Source organism: Anas acuta, chromosome 8 (assembly GCF_963932015.1).
Source record: "Anas acuta chromosome 8, bAnaAcu1.1, whole genome shotgun sequence".
NCBI classification, from domain to species: Eukaryota; Metazoa; Chordata; class Aves; order Anseriformes; family Anatidae; genus Anas; species Anas acuta.
Window position 1 is genome coordinate 27,582,343 of NC_088986.1, and position 21,569 is coordinate 27,603,911.

At 35.8% G+C, this 21,569-nt stretch overlaps 1 long non-coding RNA gene across 3 annotated transcripts in view; it reads left to right on the top strand.

Annotated features, from left to right (window-relative positions):
* Positions 1-21,569, top strand: part of LOC137860494 (uncharacterized) — a 565,043-nt gene that overhangs the window by 120,942 nt on the left and 422,532 nt on the right. For all 3 annotated transcript variants that reach the window (XR_011098942.1, XR_011098943.1, XR_011098944.1), the window contains exons 2-3: positions 1,196-1,679; positions 5,633-5,767. This is a non-coding gene — a long non-coding RNA (uncharacterized lncRNA). The remainder of the gene's footprint in view (positions 1-1,195; positions 1,680-5,632; positions 5,768-21,569) is intronic.

Genomic DNA, 21,569 nt, shown 5'->3' on the forward strand with positions numbered 1-21,569 from the left:
ACTTCATTACTTCTTAGAACAACTCAATTTCTGCATTATCGTTTTTTTTTTTTCTATCTTCAAGTGTAGTAAAATTAATTTATTTCTTTATCATCCTTTTTTATTATCTTTCTCATGTATTGAAATGGTGAAGAATTCCAGGACACTTTATCATGTAAATGATCATATCAGTGGTGATAAACTTGACTGAAAGAAGTTTTTTCCATTTATGTTCTGGTATGATGGCCTTCACTATGGTACAGATTGTACCAAAGTTTGTTAGAGTTATGCTTCTAATTGCTAAGCTTCAAATGAAGCCTTCAGATGGCTCAGTGAGCCTCAGGCAGCTGGAAAAAACTGAAGACCTCAAACACTGAGGAAGATCTGACATGCAATATTAGTAAGATTTATTAATCTCTGGAAATGAAAAAATAACTGCAATCTTCTATACTAAAAAACAGTTTCAAGGGAAATTCAGAACAATAGAGAACTTAAAAAAAAAAAAATTGCTTTTTGCTAAGAATATCCACTTCCAAACATGTAATAAAGCAGGATACTGTCGAGTGAAAAATGTGAAAATATGGAAATCTATCATGTTTAGATCATAGTCATATTGCATGAGAAATGATATAAAGCCTCCAAATTAATAACTTATTCAGTAATTGAAGGCAAATTAAATGCAAATGAAACTCCTCAAATGAACACGTAATGCTTACTACATTGAGGTTTCAGAACACATTTCTGATGCTGAGTAGAAAAAAATCAAACATGCATTGAAGGCACAGTGCATTTGCAAATGTCATCATCCATTTCTTTTTATGCTTTCCTGGTTTGTATTCTTTGTTTTGCAAATATGGTAATTGAAATGCAATTGTATTAAAATTGGAAGAAGTCATCAAAATTCACCCAGCAAGCACACACTTCTTCCAAAGTTATTTGGCTCAAAAATGTACAAGGGATTTGAAATTTTAAGCTGCTGGTTTTAAAGATTTATTGTGTTGCTTTTATATGTTCTACTGTGGCTTGAATGAAATCAGAAATATTGACACATTTGTATGGGACTGAAAAAAATGCATGTAGCTAAGTATTTTAAAGCAGGTCACCTGCTAACTTCTGTTGGTAAAACAAATGGTTTGCTGCATATACTGAGGCCTTAAACTTTGGTGAATTGTGTCCTGTTTACACATATTCATTCTTTTTCCTTTCTGTCTTCTAGTTTCAAGATTACTTCTCCAATATTAAGTTTGTCCCACAGACCAGCACACCTAGCCAGGCGTTTTAATGCAATGTTAGTCATGACTTAGAAATGTGGGTAATCTATGCCACCATGGTTTGTGAGTAAAGAAAATGCAAATATCATCCTGTGACTGAGAGGCTGATTAGATATTACAAGTCTACACACAAGACACATCTTCAGTAATGTGCCATTTGATGAGCGAGGAACTGCAAAGAAAGGCCTCCTGCAGTTGCCGTGTTGCTGTATTTGTCATCAGAGCATATGAGTAAAAGGAGATGGACTTCTTGCTGCACACTGGTACCTGAGGAAAAAAAGTTTTGTGACCAGCACAAGCTACATCTGAGGGCCTGGAATTTCTCTGGAAGAAAACAAAAAATGATGAATTTATAGGAGTTTCTGCCATTATTGCAGAGGATTTTGGAATTTCTGCTATTCTTGGCTGGATGGAGAAAGGAAGAGCAAGGTACTTCTGTGTGTATGTGTATGAGCTGGTGTTAAAATTTCAGTGCCCAGTATAAAAAGAACTAGAGCATTACACTCCCCTATAATGTTTTAGTTGTATACTCTGATCTATTAGAAATTTGCTCAAATGACTGACAATCTCAAATGCTAAATCTTTGTTCATCATGTGCTTTCTTCAAAAGAATCCCTATCTCAGATGACACAAATGCTATTGAATTTCCATGAAATTGCATGATCTCATGGATACTGGGGAGTGTATATTTTATATAAAGTGTCTATGTGGTAGAAATATTGATTGCCATAATTGTTGTACTTAATCATACTTGACTATAAAGTAAAATGCCAGAAGATGTGGTCAGCCTCTCAGCTGATACAGTTGAGGAAATACTGTGAATCAGTAGAGCTGTATTGTTTTGCCCAAGAGAACTTGGCAGAAAGAACTGTAGAAGTTGATGCGATTTTTAATCTGTATTTACCAATCTGTTCAAAAGGTGGATTTTTTTTTTTTTTTTTGCTGTGTGATGTGGGTTTCAGCAGGCACCAGTGTTTTGTAAATGAGATGGTTGTTACATACCCAATGGTACTTTAAGACTTAAAATATTTTTCATAACAAATTCCTCCATTAAGTGTGCCAGCTAAATCAACATTAACCATTAAAGCTTTGTCAGGCAAACCAGGTGTCAACCACAAACCAGGAAAAAGTTCGATGCTGTGCAAGCTACATGCAGGAGGAGATAAACCCTCTGCATTGGCACATACAGTGCTTGCACAACCACAGGCTGATGGGTTTCAAGAATTTGAGTCCCTGGCTTACTGGTTGCTTTTGATAGTGTCTTCACTTTTTTTGACTCTAGTCTTCAGAGTTTGCTTTATGTACATGTACATTTATGTACATTCTTAATAAGTCTGTGTGTATGAGGCTTTTAAAAATAGCCTCTATTGCTGTGAAATTATGGAAACTAAATCCAGCTGGCCTTTCAGTCTCCATGGGTGAAAATCACTAAAATACTTAAAGGTTGCAGGTCACAGTTCTGCAGTAGGTGAAGGTTTTTCTGAGTCACCATGGGTAAATCAGTTTTCCAGCATGGTGGGTCACAGTCTATCCATGATTCTTATGTCTTTGGAGGTGCTCTCATTCAACTGAGATGTAAATGTGATGGGAGTTTAGTGAAATGCATGGTTATCCTTCCATTCACTCCTCCCCCCCTTTTAATGCATATATAAAAAGGCTAGAGCTGTTAATAAATACATTTATTAACATTCATGAGACTTGTTCTATCAGCTTATCAACTATTAACTGGAAAAGTTGAATGCTTTCACTTATGCCTATTCTTAATATTACAGTTTTGTTTCAAAATATGTTTTAAGGTGTAAATGATATAAAATGGTCTAGATTGGGTCTGTAGATGCAATTCATTTCAGCAAAATTCCATTTCAGGTCTAGTTGAATCCATAACTTTTCCTTGTCATTGTCAGGTTAATCAATAAATTATTCATTTTTGAGCACTGAAGCCAAAGTTCAAACCAGTAGCATTTAAGATCCCCTAAATAGTCAAAAGTGTGCACCTGGCTTTATTTTTGACATTTCAAGTCCTGTTTTGCTGGTATGCTGATATTCATGAAACTGTCAAACTTTGATCAAACTGGTTAATCCAATTTAAAGATTTTAATATTCTTGTCTAACCTTCAGCTTGAGATAACCACTGGTGATGGTTTCAGAGAGGAGTGATAGCATATTTGGGAGAAATGCCATATGTGAGAATTTGCAGCTATTACCATTTAAATAGCCTGTGTCAACCTAAACAATACACAAGGGTTTGGATGACAATTTTTGATTCCAAGGAACGTTATGCTGTGATAAGTACATGATCCAGACAGACGTATTATGGAGATATTCTGAACTGGGGGCAAACAGGTCTCAAGCAAGGGATGATAAGCAAAACTGCATCTAACACAGAAGGAGCAAGAAATAGCAAATAACTGGAAAGCACTTAAAACTCTGTCCTTTGATATGTACAACATTGTATTGTGACATTCATTGGAGAAATCTTATCATACCAAACTTCTTCCAATTTTCTGCAGTCTATTTGAAGAGGTCCACTTCTATTAGGACAAAATATAATTGTCAAGTAGCATTTTTGTTCTAGCTGCACTAGTACAAATCAAAGAATATCTGTACAGGTCCTGCACTCTGGGTTCCTTGTTCTGTAAATATCATACATTTGCTTACAGGTACATGCCAGAATAACTCATGAAGGTTAATGTTTCAAATACAATTAGTAAAGAATTTTCCAGATTGAGAATTTGAGAACATTGGATTTTTTTTTTTCTATATTGCCAGAGCAATAAAGCCTCTCATAAAAATTCTCAGTAGAATTTTATGAGAATATCCAGAGATATACATGTACATGTTATGAATAAACCAACATCTAGAAAAATAAAGCCCATGGAATCTCAGAGTTATAAACTCGCATTTAGGACCTTGGGTAGGAATGAAGAACGCTTCCTTGCTCCTGCAGTGCTTAGGTGTGGGGAGCTGGAAGCACAGGGCTAGGGGACTGATAATTCCTAGAGAGCTGAGCAGAGGCAAACCGAGACAGAAAACACAACTTTTCCTGCCAGAATCTGCTTTCTAGGTTGATGTGATAATACTGAGTGTGTGTTAAATTATAGCTTAACTCTTTGTTGTGTAAGTGTTATGCTTCCATAATAAACACAGGCTGCCTTGGATCATTTGAAAACAGACTTACATATTTGGTGCAGTTTGTTCATGGGGACATTTTTTATATCATCTGCTGAGTGGGTTTGCTCCTACCGCCCTTTTTTTTTTTTATTTTCCAAATCTGGCTTTGAGTACTTGTGAGGAAAAAGGAAAATAGACATCAAGAGGAACTGAAATTGTGGGAAATATGCCTACAAAATTTGTCTTAAAACTTTGAATACTTATTTTTTTCTAACAAAATAGATCAAGGAGCATATTTTTCTAATTATATTCCTTATCTGCTAAGCACTTTAGATTCTCTATTGCTTAAAAACATTTGTTCTCTTTTAATAAATGGACTAGAAGGGTTTGGTCAATACTAACATTTAAGATGCAGTGTCTGCAAGCTTCAAGTTTTACTTAATGTTCCAGTCACATGCAAGGTGAGGCATGAAGCAGAGCAGTACAGCCAGTCATAACATTGACCTTGCCTTCAGAACGCCATAGGACAAATGATGTGAATGATAACATTATTATGTTATTATTATGAATTTCTTTTGATATACTCTAAAATGATCTGAGAATTCCCCTCATGTAATATGTTGCCAGTTCCTTATGTAAAAAGCAACTATATACTACCTTATATACACATATGCTATGTATATACTGCCAAACCACTATGTTACCTATTTAATTTTTCTCTGTATACCTGCCACTCCATTATCTGTCGTTTGAAGTACTGTCAGAAAAAAGATTCCTTACCTTTACTGTTATTTACCCATTTAATATTACTTAAGGAAGGATGATACAAGCAGAAATTTGTGTGTGTGCATACACACGGCGCATGGGCATCTCTGTGGGCCATTACAACTAGACATGGTTGTTCACACTTCAACTGCTTCCTATAAACTGACTACAACTTTAAAAACTTATTATAATATAAAATGTGCTTATGATCTTCCAACTGAAAGGTCTGATGTATGCTGATATCTTGCTAATAGATGGTGTATGGCATGTGTTCATACAAAAAAAAGTGCTGTTTAAAAAATGGCAACACACACTACTGACAATGTTAAATGATGCAACCCCATCAGTTTTGAATCAAGTTAGACTTTATCATCATTTATAATTCATCTGAATTCCTCTTAAACTCTGCTTCAAGCATCACCTAGCTGTTTTTATACTGCAGAAAGATAAAATGCATAGATGTATGTTGCTGCCTAATAAATCTCTTTCATGTTTTTCACTTGCAGAAGCAGAGTACCCTGACCTTGGGAAAAGGCTATAATCTAGTGTCTTTATAGAGATGAGGAAGCTGCTTTGACAAGTAGAAGTTAAACCCTAAATGGTCCGGGACTATCTAGCCATTGCTTAATCTTCTTAATATGGTAAGACAAATCCCATTCTTCATTTTTATATTAACATATTTCAATTTTATTACAGTTTTTAACTCTTAAGCAGAGCTGTAGGAGCTTAGATAGAAAAGCCAGGTGAGCACACACATTAGTTAAAGAGGAACTACTCAGCTTGGCAAGCTCACACGTTTCAAAAAGCTTGTTTTAAATGTCTGTGAGTAAGGAAAAATTAGGGCATTCAGCGAGCCCACGTAACTACTATAATAAGACAATATAATAAGGAGTATAAGATGAGAATTAATTGGTATTAAAAGTAAAGTACATTTATTCTGGGTAGGACTTGCTGTCAAGAGAGGATTCCTAAATGGGCATAGGCTTAGAAACATCCACTTCTGATTGTTACCTGCATTATCAGCAAACGTTGTATTTTTGGGAGCAGAATATGATTATACCCAGTTGTTTCAAGAAGGGAACATACAATGTCAAGTCAAATCTTTGTGAGGTGATGGTATGTTATTAGTCTGTTACAGTGCACAGAGACTGACCAGAGGGATTTCACTTTTAAAACTGTTTCTGGAAATGCAGCTCTCTTCTTTCCCCCATCTCTTTTTCCACTCCCTTCCTCTCTCTCTCTCTAAAAATTTTTATTATAGATATTATTCTAAATTTGAAAAAATTCTCTGCCAGTTCTTGTTACATGTGCTGATAAACCTCTCAGTTAGTTTAGTCTTGGTTGAAGTTGGCCAAATTAGTTAATATAAATAAAATACAATTTATATTTTTTATAACCCATATCTTTATCGTTCAAAGAATAGTTATATATTTTATGATTAACTTCAGAATGTTGTAACTCCTTTTGCAAACATAGGGACAGAGAGCCTATGGTATCTGCTTAGTGTATATTTTAGATATCCAAAATCTGTGATTTGAGCTCTACAGTTGTCCCTGCATTTCATCTTTTGTGATTGCTGCCATTAGGATGTGTGAGGTTTTCAAGAATATTTGTTAACTTCTGAGTTCTTTTCTTCTGTAAAACAAAGAAAAACTGCTAAATGTACAAAATTTAACATTTGCAAAACTTTTGTGTGAAAATTCACACAATGAATAATATTCCATCAGCAGTTCAAGTTCTGCTTCAGCGAACTTGAACCAGTTTTGGAAAGATTTCCTGTGCTTCACTAGCTCTCAAGTTTAAATTCCAGTGTAGAATGATGTAAGAGACCTGCAATCCAGGTTGAATCATCCCAAATTGAGATTTGTATCTTCACTGTAAGGGTGTCACTGAAACTTTGGGAACCTGAATTTCAAATGAAGGGTTTTCAATCTGGCTGCTTGTATACAGATCCTATTCAGCATGCTTGTAAAGAACTTTGGAAGGTGATGATTAATCATGAGATACAGACTGCTGATTGATTAAATGTATTTAAATAGTCAAAAGTAAAGTCGAGTCTAAAGAGGTAAAACATGGTTTTGTGAAACTAAAAATGAAATGACAGATGAAATTCAATTTTGGTAAATACAAGGGAACACATGTAACTAAAGATGCATTTTAACCTAGTAGTTACCATTCAAAAAGGAGATTTTATGGTAGTTGTGATTAGTCCAATAAAACTGTTGTCTCAATACTAGTTGAAGAGGAAAACATTTTTACAAAACTGTCAAGTCAAAACTGTTGAGTATAACCCTTCTGAAATCTAGGTGACCCTGTTACCTTAAATATTACAGGCAAGACTGGTAAAAGTCCTCAAAGTAACTAGAGCTACAAAGAGCAAGAATAATAACTAAAGAATAATAACTAAGAATAATAAATAATAACTAAGAATAATAACTAAAGACATGGAAGAATTTCTTGTTGAGGGCTAATTAAATGGTTGTATACCATCTCCTTAGAAAAGAGAGGACTACGGTTGTGGTGAAGGTCTAATAAATGATAAATGCTGTAGACAAGGCAGCATTTTTTATTTGTTAATGTAAAGCAAGGATGAAGGTATACTAAATAAAGTAATCAGGCAGCAGGTTTAAAATCCAACAGAAGAAATATCTATTTCATAAATGCATAATGAAATTTTGGAATTCCCTGTCTGATGGTATGATGGAGATCTGAAATGTGAATAGGCTCAAATGGTTTTTCATTGGTTTGTGCTGTAATGAATATGCCTGTTTGTGCATTTTAAAGAACATGCAATCTTCAGCTACTATAATCTCTGCCTTGGGAATTCTCTAAACTTCTATCTGAAAGGATATACTGTTCTCATTTTTCTCATTTCTGTAGCATTTCTTAACAGTAGACCTTTGTTCAAACAATATACGGCAGTTCTTATGATCTTCAGACATTTGCAAACAGGATTAATTTTTTCACTATAAATGGTTTCTCTATGGAGTGTGATACTAAATTCTTGCATATGGTTGTTCCCTGATCTTGTGAAGTGCATCTGCAAAATATCCATGCTACAATATGTTGTGTTTGAAAACAGCAAGTTGATGGTCTATGTCTTTCTCAGAGAGTTCATGCATATGAGCTTTGCTGCACGCAGTATTTTTGGCAGTCATGGGTGATTGTAAGGACAAAACTGCAGGTGTAAATTTATAGCCTGGGCTCTCTGCTGTTTGCTTCATTGCTGTTGATTCTGTTCAAAAAATATTGTTTCTGAAAATATAGTTACATCAGTGGTAATCTCGAACAACTAACTTTGGACCAGTAATTTTATGTTGATTGCTATTAAAACAAAACAACAAAAAACAACAACTACAACAACAACAACAAAAGCAACAGAGCTGTTCTTTTTTTTTTTTTTTCTGCTGGGGGTCTCATACCACTTATTCTGTTGCAGATCAGTCCAGAAAGAGCTGAAATTTGCCTTCTTATGTGCACGGAGGTTTTTCTTTTCCTGTAAAGAAGCAACCAAAGTTGTTTTGCAATACCTGTTCTGCTAGTGATTTTGGGGGTGTAGCGTAGTCTGTGTTTCACTCTATGTACCTATTAATTTTAGGGCCAATTCATTATTTTCAGATTATGATTTCTTGTTTGCTTTTATTATTCATAATAGGCACTGTGTTGCTTTAGGACTAATGCTACAAGTTTGTGGAAGTATGTCAGGTCTTTCAGTTTACAGTACTGGTTTTCCTGTTAAAAGGAGTCCCAATGAATGGAGGGAAAAAAAAAAAAGAGGGGGGGAGAAGAAAATTAATTCTCTGGAATTTTGAAATTGTCTTAAAAAATATATTGTCAGCAAATTATACAAAGTTTTTTTGTTTTGGTACAGAATGAGGAAGAAACATATTTAAGTAATTCATGACTCACTTGCAGAACCATTTTTGTTCCTTAAAGTCTCTCCTTTCTCCTTTGGCCTAAATTTGACATGGCTGGCATGTCTTCCTCACAGCAAAGAGCCTGGAAAGCCAAAAGTGGTGCAGCTGGTCCCTAGCTTGCTCATTGCTGGGGGAAATCTTAATTAAAGCCTTCTTCATTATGTATTACTATGTCCTCAGAAATGATCAGATGCTACAATGAATATTCAGCAGTATAGGAAGCTTCAGCAAACACTGGGTAGGAAATGCAAGTTCTTTGGCGAATGGGCTGTTTTTAGGGTAGATAATGGTAGGCAGAAGTAGAGTTTTGGAAAATTTGGCCTTTGCTTTGCATTTGTAATGGTCTGGGCACTCTGCCTGTCACTACACTCAGGTCCTGGAATTTCTGCCAGTCATCTGCTATTTGATGCAATGACATCCAGACACACTTCTCACCAAGTCCCACCGGCCTCCTTGTTGCTCTATGCATCAAGATTTAAACCAGATTAAAAAGCAACTATGAGAACCACATCACAAACAGAATCTTTAATATCTGAGAAGCACACGTGGGGCTCTCACAAGTCACAGCACATTTTATCATGATGCAAGTGATGGAAGAACCAGTGGATATCAGCTGAGAATGAGCAGATGATGCAAACATAGGACAGCTTCCCTGGAACACTGTACCTGCACTGATAGATGAAGTGAAATGTTGCATTGAGTTAAGAAGAGTATTTTGCAATATTACAATTGTGTTATTTCAATCTGTGAAAAATCTGCTTAACATTAATTTATAATTTAGATTTTTCCCAATGGGAACATGGAAAGTATTGATAAAGCTATTCCCTAACATAGAGTACTGAAAATGCACATCTTAGTATTGTCTTAATAGAGAAATTCTTCCATGCTCAACATGGTAGCTGGTAGGTTGAGATTTTTTTTAATTTTTTTTTTAAAAAGGCTCTTCATTAAAACAAAGATTTTTTTCCCTCTGCATGTGCCTTGTAGGCTTCTCACTCAGAGGGCAAAGAGCTTCCAATAAAATGTTTTGTAATTTATGGGAGGAGTGGTATTGGGTTTACGTGGCAACGGTTTTGTAGCAGGGGGTTGCAGGGATGACCACTTTGAGCAGAGCTGCCCCATGTCAGAGTGGAGCAGATTCTTGATGGCTCCAAAGGGTCCCGCTGCTGGCCAGAGCAGAGCTATGAGTGACACTGGTTGGGCCTCTGGGAGAGCAGGTGCTGTTGTGACACTGAGCTATGGATCAGCAAACTCAAGGGGGTTGGAGGGAGAAAATAGTCATATTTTTGATCTACTCAGTCCTGAATTCTCAAAGTTATGCTTTCAGTTTGGCAGTGCATTAAAATATACCTTTTCCCTTTCTTCTTGAAACTGTTTGCACTTTTTGAAAATGTATGTCTGCCCAGATCTTGCTTATTCTCAGTATTTCCAAGGTCAGGCTAACAGCAACATTCAAGGACTCAAGAATCAGGTTCTGATTCAAGCTTCAGTGGTGTAAAACTATGGTAAGACATGCCATTTCAGTGGTGTCACTTCGAATGTGTTTTTGAGAACAAGACATACTTTTATTATTACACTGAATACATTTTAGTATGTTTAAGAAAAAATAGAAAAAAAAGAAAAGGGGAAAAAAAAAAGGCTCAACCTACTTTAGACCCATCATTTAAGCCAAAAATCATTAAAAAGAAAATCTGCAGAAGAAATCCTGTTGGCATTTCAGGCACAGAATGTAACTGAAAAATGCTTTTATACACAGATTCATACCACCGTTTCTGTCCAGCAGGTGACTTTCTACATTAAAAGGTTTGTAGAAGTAGAGATTGTAAGAGGATGAACAACCTTGATAAAACGCTTTGATTCTTATCTTTGAAAATTTTCCCTATTACATTTGCCTTAGCTGCTGCTGCTGCAGTTAAGGGGATGTCAATGCTCCCATTGTAAACTCCTTTCACAGCGTTTTATGACTTCATGGTAAAAAATAGCTTTTGTCTGAAATACAGCAGTGTTTTTTTGTTGTTGTTGTTTTTGTTTTTTTTTTAAATAACTCTTTGTTCAGTTAAATAGGGAATGCTAACTTGAAAAAACATTTATTGTAAATGAAAGAGCAATCTTCAGCTAAGTAATATCACCTCAGATTAATAAAAATGACAGTATTTAAAAAATCCAATTTTGTTTTCACAGTTAAGGTTGTTTGTTTGATTACCCTTTTTGCATTGCACTTTGCTTAGACAGGGAAAATCGATGAAGTTAGTTTCAGTGTGCTGGTAATCATTTTCACTCTCAGGTTGTTAGTACCACAATATTTAAGATGCAATAGCTGCAAGGTAGGTTTGATGAAAAACAACTGCATGTATTGGAATTTTCTGAAGAGTTCTAATGTTTTATCTGTCTCTCTCTCTCTCTTTTCTCTCTTTTTATTTATTTATTTATTTTTTTTGGTTGCGTGAGTGTGTCAGAACCCAGCAGCGTTCACCTGCTCGGTTCTGATTTCTACCCTCCTGTGAGTCTTGCTGCAGAGCCTAACCTTCGAAGATGCTATCTGCAGTTGTTTGCTTTGTCCTGGTTCTGAGGGGCTGTTTTCACAAGCCAGAGCTGGAAGATAAATGACCAGGGAATTCAGAAGTGTGAGCTCCCTTCCCTGCCCTCTTTGTCTCCTTTCTTTGCAAGCCTGGCCTTTGCCCTTTGTTGTTGTGGGTTTACATGACAGCGCACCTGGCTTGTTTGTGGAGTTGTGGGTTTGGGGTTTATGTTCTAAGCAGTGGCTTTGCCTTCATGTAGGTTGGAATGGAAATGTCAGTCACTTCTGTCACAGCAGCCTCAGTGCTGTAACAAATAACCTTCTGGGCAGAGGTATGAGTTCAGTTTTAACTGGTTTTATCTGGGATACTTATAAGAGACTGGTGATGCTTCCTTTTAATTCTTGAGGCTTTGAAAGAACCATGGGTGCAAGGCTAACTGAGGTATCAGGTTGTACAAGCTATTTCTCTTTTATCTGTCCTGTAAGAATTTAGGACTCAGGAAAAGACTCCAAATGAGGGGAGCAGAGGCAGTTTGGGACAACCTGATACAGCTGTGTTTTGGAACAGGTGAGCACACAGAGGGTTTGGTCTTGCACTTAATGTGGAGAAAGTGATACTTTTTTCCTCTCCTTGGTCAAAGTACAGAAGAAGGAAGGACCAGGTTTACTCTTTCTTTAGTAAGTACACTGTAGCTCAGGTCTTCAATTTCTTGTGCCAATGTTGGTTACCTACTTGTGTCCCAGTTTACGCAAGGTATGTGCTGTGAAATACAAGAACAAGTGCTTAGTAATTTGTTACTAATTATTTTGTTCTTGGCTGTGTTGTTTTCCCATTGCTTACCAAACAGAAATAATGACTATTGTGCAATTCTGTTAAGATGGTTACACTGAAGTTATTGAATACCATTCTCTTTGGAGAAGGCCCTATCAAAGGGTAACAGTGGTAGTGTAAGGAATAGCCTGCAGATACTTGCAAAGAAAGGATCTAATATAGCATGAAAATTGTGTCACTGCTGTTGTTGGCAAACAGGAACCAACAGATCTCATTGTGAAGTATCTTTAAATGTGCAAATCCTTTAAGAAGAGATTTTCAAAATGCTTATCAGTTTATTGTAACCTACCTTCATTTGAAACATGTAGGCTGAATATATTGCTTTTGTAATTCAAAACACTAGGCAAAATTGTTTTATTTTGTATTAGGAATTATTGCATTAATTTCAGAACCATACAAAAATGATATGAAAGCTTTAACTAGAAAAGGTTTAGATTTGTGATGCAAATGAATTCATGGAAATGATCCACTCACAGCAGATGAATAATGGAGCTAAGTTATTGGAAAGTAAAGATAATAACAGTATCTCTGGGATCTCATTCTTCAAGAATTGCCTATAAATATGGTGCATTATTGCTCAAGCATTGCCAGGTCATCTCCATATTGCTCAAATTTATGTGAAAGGCTTTTCAATATCTGTGGAGAAAGCCAGCTCCTCAAAACTCTATTTTGACTTTTGATTGTCCATGTTTGCCACGTACAATGCAGATTGAAAGAAATCAGAGTTTCATTGCTAGAGTCGAGTGGCATGGTTATCTAAAACTGAGTTTGAAACTGTAGTTCTTTGTTCTTTACACTGTTCATTCCCTTCAAATGTATCATAAATAATCAGCAAATTTAATTCAACTGTGAAATGGAGTAAGAGAAAGAGAAGCCTCCTTTGTACCTAGCCTCAGCAATCCCCCACACCCTGCTGACCTCTTGGTATTACTTATGTGAAAACTCATTTACAAACCCTGCTCTGTCCCCTGTGTTTTTAAAGCAAAGGTTCAAGAGTCTGTTTGGTCCTATTAAGTACAATCAGGAGGGACTGTGATAGTAGCCAGTAGTGAGAGTCTCAAAATATAAGGGTTGTCTCTCCTTGCACTCCCTCTGAAGAGGAACAGCTGGGGCACTGTCCCTCTTCCAGTGAGTGCTTTGTGAAAAATATGTTATAGTAGAGGTTGAGATGATCATATGCACAGATAAATGCCCTGACCACTTTCCCTTCTTGTAGTCCATATGCTCTAAATTTCTCTTTGTTGCACAGTGGTATGACTGCAATAAAATTATTTCCAGCCAGGGCAGGATATTAGTAGGTAGCCACAACTTTTTCCTCATAAGAGATGCAGGAGTAAATCCTTTAGCTGAGAAAAGCAAGCAAACAAGGAAACAAAAACCCACCTTTTATTTTTCCACACTCATCTATTTGATCATTTTAACTATACAGGTATTCACCATCAGTGTGCTTGATAAACGTTTTTCTCCTCATCTGGCTGTGCTTTTAAAGAAAAGCATAAGTTTTGCTTAGTTTTTCAGAGATAGGCTGCCTTCAGGGAGGGACTTCAGGCTGTAAGCTGTAAATGAAGCCTCTCCTCAGGCATCAGTAAAGTGCAGTTGAGGACCCACATGATCGTATCCTCTTCCTTTTGCCAGGTTTCTCATGTCAACTGCAGGCAGCGCTCTGTTCATTGTGCTGCACTGGGTGCTTTTGTGCTTGGCATAGACCATTGTAACAAACCAGGTTTAGATTTAATGACAGGAGATGGCGCTTAGTAGTTAGTAGTTGCAGAATTCATTTTTATGGAGTTCTGTTCTTTTTTAGTATCGCTCTGTATTGCAAGGACATTTATTCTTTCCACATATGATTAGGTGACTTCTCTATCTTTTTTTTTTTTTGAGGCTGAGACTGCAGATATTTTGGGCTGTATATGTGAGTCAGTATTCTTTAGGGAATAAAGTATAAAAGGTCTGCAGAAACTCCAGCTAATGAGCAGTAAATTTATATGGCAAGTTATTGTCCTTTTCCCTTGGTTTATTCTTAAGATACAAAACTGAGTTTAGAATACGAAAGAACAGACTCCCTTGATTCTTTTGCACCCTCTGCATACCTGTGGTGTGGAAGGCTCAGCACTGAAAACACTTGTCTCTGTTTCAAAATAAAATTGGCCAGTTTATCAGCAAAGAAAACATCATAGATTGTGTTGAGAGTTTCTGTTGCAAATTTTGCTTTAATTCAAGTCTGTGTGAGAACAAGGTTTTAAATACAGGCTGGTATTCTCCAGCTCCTGAAGTCTTATTGATATCAGCCATGAGTAAAATCAGTGCTTATTCAGTCTCTATTAATGCGTTAAATTCTTGTCTTGTTTCTGGGTTTTCAGGAACTTAATTGCCCTGAAGCAATTTGAAGAGGCTGAAAGGGATGGATATTTTCTTTTAGAACCAGCCAGAAAATAAACAATCTATTAGAGTGAAAGAGTGCCTTGGTTCAGGTGAAAATATTACAGTCATGTGGATGATATGCAATAGAAAGTGAATGTATCATCATCTTACTGCTTGATTAGCTGTGCCTGACTCCCTCTAAAAGACTCTATTTTAATTGTTCATCTCCTTCACTCTTCACTTTACCATCAAATCTGTTTCAGCAATTATTTAGAAATATTTCAGTGTTCCTGCAAAGTGTTGAATTGGTTATAGTGAAAAATGAAGTATTTATCTGTAGAAGAAGTATTAAAATCACTTGAGCAGATGTTGTATGGAAAAAGTTCTGTTTTCTCAATCCATTCTGGTTTTGGCTTCCTTTTTCAGGCAATTTGCCAGTGATTTTTTTTTTTTTTTTTTTTTTTAATAATGGTGCAGGCTTTATTTATTTATTTTTTAACATAGTTGCACATATTCTGTGTTATCACACTGCATGTCATGACTCAGAGGTCATCTGATGATATTTGATTTTTAAGAGCTTAAGCATGGTTTCAAGTGGGCATCCTGAAAAAAAAACATCAACTCCCAAAGTTTATGAATTCTGTCTATAAGTACTTTTTTTCTCATGAAAAATCGCTCGCATCCCAACTATATATTACATATTTTTTTTCAAGTGTGTTTTTATGAAGAGGGAGCAAAGTACATTCTTTAGATGGAAATCTCTTTCTGACCATGCTTCTTCAAATCAGCAATTCTCTTCTTAAGTAGAAATATCATTTTAGCAGTCTGTGTTTCTCTTTCTCTAAATTATGATCACAAATGAGTAGTGGGGCTCTAGTAACCCACCAGAATACTGTAGAGTTTAATTCAAAAAGAAACCAGAAACCAAATTCTGCATGTGCTGAATTGTTTCGCTTTATTGTTCATCCTTCCACCTCTTCATCTTAGCCTTACCATGAAGAGCTTTGTTTTGTATTTCCACATTTCCAGAGTATAAGGCATATCAAAACTGGAATGTGAAAGGGTATGTTTAGAACCTGTGTGCTGAAATGCCTGTCTTACAGTTTTTGAGACCTGACTGAGGTGCTGTATCTATTCCGATGTCTCAGATTCATTTTTTTCTCTCAACATTATAGAATATGAAATGGCCAGGACTGATAGGTTATACCATGAACCTGATCATTCACTGAACACTGGGAAATTTAAGCGGTTTGTGTTTTGTCCCACGTTTTTATTATACATAACTAAAAATTTTATTCTGTTAAAATTCTGTAAATATCCATATTCTTAGGTATTATTAAACAGTTTAAAAATAATATAAACAGTTAAAAAATCAATGCTCTGTCATATGCTATTTAGGATAATTTGTCTCTTTGAGTTGTTTACCGTTTTTTAATTATTTTTTTTTTTCTATCTGTGATACAATTTGAACCTGTGAATGATAGCTCTGATTTGTGTTTTAGTGACACTGTTAATATATAGACCACAGCTGCTTACATCTTAATTCCTGCTTCTCTCTACTTACTGGGCTACTGTGTAATTAAATGTTAATGTGTCCCACACAGATCTGGTTTATACTGTGTTTATTAAAATATTCAAGGTAGAATAAACCAGCATATAATAAACTGCATTAGCCATCTCCTTGGAATATTCAGAAAATGCAGATAAATGACACATTATCTAGATGCATATGTAGAGAAGAAATAATTTGAAAAGTTTTTGTCACCAGTTGTGAAAGGAGAAAAATACTTTATAGTACTTTAGATAATGCAATTCTGAAACAGACCTTGCTGCCCCACTTCAAACCTAATCCATATAATGGCTATATTGCAGTGAGGATAAGATCATCTTATAAGTACCATAAAAGTGCAATCTGCCATGATTTTGAAGTTGTTTTTTTTTTTTTTTTTTCCTTTTCCTGTTCCTTTTTAAAGTCAGACTTAAATAGACTACCAGTAGTAGTTTATCTGTGATGCATCTGAAGATAGTTATTTTGGTTTACTGAGAACAAAATGCCTTATAGGTAGTAACTGCTGTACTCTCATGAATGGTTAACAAAGACCATCCTGTCCCCCAAAACAAACAAAAAATAACAATAACAACAAGAGGTTATTTCCAGGCAGCCCTTGCAAACAAAAATCATATTGAACTGTATGCATTTCAATGGAAAAAAATACTAGCATATATAATTAGGCATTTACTTAAATAATGAGATTAGGTAAAAAGTTAGGGGAAAAAAGACAAACCACTATTGTTGACAACGAAAGTTTTAGAAAGCTAGTAATGTTCCATTTTAATATTAGTTGGGTCTTTTATTAATATTTTAGAAGCCATGGACCATGCAAGTAAAAATAGATTGTTAAAAGAAAGCAGTAGTTTACCAAATTCTTTCTAAATATAGTTGTGTTGGTTAGCTACATATGCTCTGGCTGTGCCATTTGTTTGAAATGTACACCATGTATTTGATAGCAGTGTGTTCAGTTGCATTTAAATATATGTTAATGTAGGAAAAGTGCTTTTCAAAGAGGAGAGCTATGTATATGAGGAAGAGATCTGAAACTCTTTCCTGCATTTGTTCCTTAACAAAACGATTCTGAATAGTGTATCTAGAACTTTCTGTAGCTCTATGTCATATTGATAAATTAGGGCATTGCTCCATTCCATATTTTCTAGCTGTGTTCCCTTCTGCCCCCAATTTTTGCAGAAACTTGTAGGTGAGTAATAATAGTTGTAGTTGTGTCTTAAGGATCACCAGGTTTTCTATAATTCAGGCTAGAAGGAAAGTTACTTATGGAAACTTATTTACTGTTATTGTTGTCCATAACAAGTGGTAGAGACAAGGTAAAAAGGGAGTGGGAGGCTTTGAGAGGGATGTGGGACTGGGATTTTTTTTCCATCATGCTCTGCCAACCCCGCCAAACATGTCTTTTTCAGTGAGAAACCTAGTGTCTTTCTGCAGCCATTCCTACCTGTTCGTAGGAATCATAATCATTGTATTAGTACTTACTCTGCCTGTAAAGTGTTAAGATTTCACAAATGTAACTTTTTGTTCCAGACAGTAAAAATATAACATCAATAGAATGGAAGGAACCCAGTCATGATCCATCTTCACAACAATGCATGACAAGGTGAATCCACATTTCATCCCACGGATTCCTACAATACTTTGCAAAACTCCACAAGCCAAACATATCATTACTGCAACTCTTTTGTGTATAGCATTATCTACAGCCTTGAAATGCTCGTGAAAACTTATTTCAAATGTGGACAGGAGACACAAAACCATAAAATAGCAGGAGGTCTTTTCAAAAAGAAAATATTACATCATAAGCTTTGGAATCAAATTGAAATTCATTTAGTTTGGATGAAAGATGTGCAGTAAACAGTACATCCTTCAGTTATTACAAGGCATAACGGACAGCAAAAGACAACTAATTTCAGAGGCAACTTGCTGAAGAGCAAGTTGATGCTCCAAGTAGAAGTAACATTTTTATTTGTTATACGTGTTTTTTCTTACCTATTTGTTAGCTTGCGTCAAGAAAATGTGACTTTCACACTACCTGGACCTGTACTGACTTGAAGGCAGTTTTAGAGGCATTTGAGTGCATGTTAGATTTCTGCACAATATCCAAATGGAGTAAAACAGGTTAGGTTTCTAATTTTCTTTGTAAACTCCTGGAGGACCTTCGGCATACCTGTCATCTTTCAATGTTATTTTGAGAATGTACCTACAAGGGTAAAGAAACAAGTCTATGTAACTTCTCAACTTTCCTCACCAGGTAACAGTGGCTAGAGTTCAAATGAAGCTTACGTTGGTTGTTTTGTCTTTTCAAGTAGTGGGTTTTGGTTTTGTTTAATAAATAATAATAATAAAACAAAACAAACAAACAAACAAACCAAACAGATGCACATGTCTCAGCTTTGTTTTGACCAGACTAATGTGAGCTATTTACAGGTGGATTGTTTGGTTAGGCATCCCTTTGTATGCATGGCTCATTTTTCTAGAAGTTCCTTCAGAACACTGATACAGTGTGACCTTGAAGAATATTCAAGATCCCAAAGCATGCCCTGAATGTGTGTGTGCTGCTTCTACAGTAAGGTAGTGTGCAGTAATGCTCAACTACATCTTGGAGGCAACGTGAAGTACTGGCAGCAGCCCAGGCTTGAGCCTGACTGCTCAGCTCTGCTGTTGGCTGGTTGTTCCTCTGTCAGTTGATAAGGTGTCAGTTGAACCAGGAATGAGTTAAGGACCCTACCAAAATTTCATAACAGACTCTTCAGCTTCATACTGGACACAAAACTCTTCAGATTCATTTTCTTTTTGCATCAATAGTCAAGTGGGGAAAACAAAACAAAAAAAATCAGTTTACTTCTGGCTCAATTTTTACAGGAAGTGCAATTTGCTTCAGATTTCTGACATGAAACTAAGTTCTAGTTTCTCACTGTTAACTTAAGCATTTGCCCTTAATGTACAGATTAAACATTCCCTAGCTATTATCTTCATACCCAGATATTTAACTTCTCCATTTTTCTTGTCAAAATTTTATTTGGTCATTTTATTTCCATTACTGTGTCTTTTTCCAGCAGTCGCTAAGAGGTGGGATGTTGGATATGCTGTTTTGGTCAGGATCTGAATTCTGGCCAAAGGCTCAATATAACAAAATAATCTACTCCAAATCAGCCTGGACCAGTGACTCTGAGAGATATAGTTCCCCATCTGTGATACCATTTCTATTTCTTGTTCTCTTCCAGCTATAATGTCTCCTGAGGAAACAAATCAAAGAGGAGCTGTTACCCATTATAGACCCTAATCATCTGCCCTTTTGTGTGCTCAGTACCAAATCCCTTCTCTGGTTTGTAAAATCAAGCAAAAGGGCTTTGCATATAAATTGTTTGACATGTTAATATAGCAATGGGCCTTATTGTTTTAGCAGTTCTAAACTTCCAGTCTTTCTAATTTGATTCTCCAAATAGGAGGGCCCCTTTAAATGACAGACAAAGAGTGAGTGGGTTCTTGGCCTTGTTTCCATCTTATAACTGTGCCTGGACAATATTTCTTTTTTCTAAAGCAAGCCCTAAAGAAAGCATTTGTTGTCTTCTTTGTTTAATTCCATTTTAATCTTTTTTTTCTTGGTTAGTATTATGTTCCTTTGTGGAGCTCTGTACCCCTAATGTATTTTTGTTTGCAAAGGTGAATTGAACTTATAGCTGAACACAGCTCAGCACCCATCACCCCCTGCCTTGCTAACCTGGCGTTTGACCCCAGTTCAGGCACTATGGAAAGCTACTTTCACTCCCTCTGCTCTCAAACAAATATGCAGACATTCTTTGCCCTAGACCAGTTACCTTGCAAAAGCATATTGATTTTAGTTTCTTGAAAGGCAACGTGAGCATTCCATGATCCTGAGAAGTAACAATTTTAACTATGGAAAAGATAAACCCGTTGGTGCCTGAGGCAATACAAGTAAGAACTTACCAAGCTGAAATGTTTATACTTTGGGGAATATACCATAAATACCATAATGGCATAAGATGTTTCAGTTACCCCTTGGCTTATCTATAAAACGTTAAAAAATGTTAAACACAATTAGTATAAGCATCCTAATCTCTCTAGAGACACATTGCTCATAGTATTGCTTGAAGCCTATGGAAAACAGTCTGAAGCATTTTATATTGTGTTTGCTTTTATTTTTTTTGAGATTGAATGGGAAAAAAAATCAAAAATACAGTATTTTCTTTCTTATTGAAGGCTACTGTACTCTGCTGGTGAAGCTGTAATAGGCTGGTTTCATTGTGGAGTGTCAGGATCCAAGCTGGGAGTCTGTAGTGTTCACTAGTAGCAATCAAGTCCTGAATAATCTTAACAATTCAAGGAAGTATTTCTCACTGCTTTTATCCAGAGTTTCTGTAACTTAGGGTGATCTGTGTGAAGAACGTACTCTTGTCCTCAACAAAAAACATGTTTATCTGAGTGCTAAGAGTATGTGTGAACACAAAAGCATACAAATCCAGTAAAGAGCACAGCCATAGACCTGAAGGAAGGTTTTATCTGAGCAATTATCTCTCATAATTATTTATGTATGGTTCCATTTTTTGCTGAAAAAGATTTTTGCTTCTGGGCTTCATGGGGAAAACTTTAAAAAAAAAAAAAACAAAAAAAAAACATGGAAAAAGAAGAAATTGGGGAAAATGGCAGCTGGAGAAATAAAATAAGAACTGAGATTAGTTCATTTTTCAGCTTCTCCTTAATATAGTTTTGGTACTGGTCTTTTCAGCCTAAAATCTTCCAAAAGGGAAAAAGACATAAAGATTTCTTCTGATCATGTTGAAGGGAGATAACATCTTTTTATTGAGGATGCAAGATGTGTAATATGTTGCTACACAAAACATGAAGAAATATAGTTTGATCTATCTTTGAGTTATAATGTTCCCCAAAAGTAGTGATTTGACTCTGTTGCCACTGATTTCAATAGCAATGATCATCCTTTTAGTTTGCTATTGCTAACATCTAAAATTTCTTCCATTTGTTTAGCTTAGGATTCTGCTGCTGTGCTTTATGTTCTAGCTTTTATCCTCAGATCTGCAACAAAAACATGCATCTTAAACAAGAATTTATATGAAATGACTCTGCTGATAACAACAACTAGATTGTAAATGAGATGTGACAAGGCAAAGGGTGGATATTCTGGTTTAATAACTTCAATTAATCAATCAATCAATCACTCCCTATCCCCAGGGGAAATGGTACATTATATGGATGCAGTTACCTTATTTGT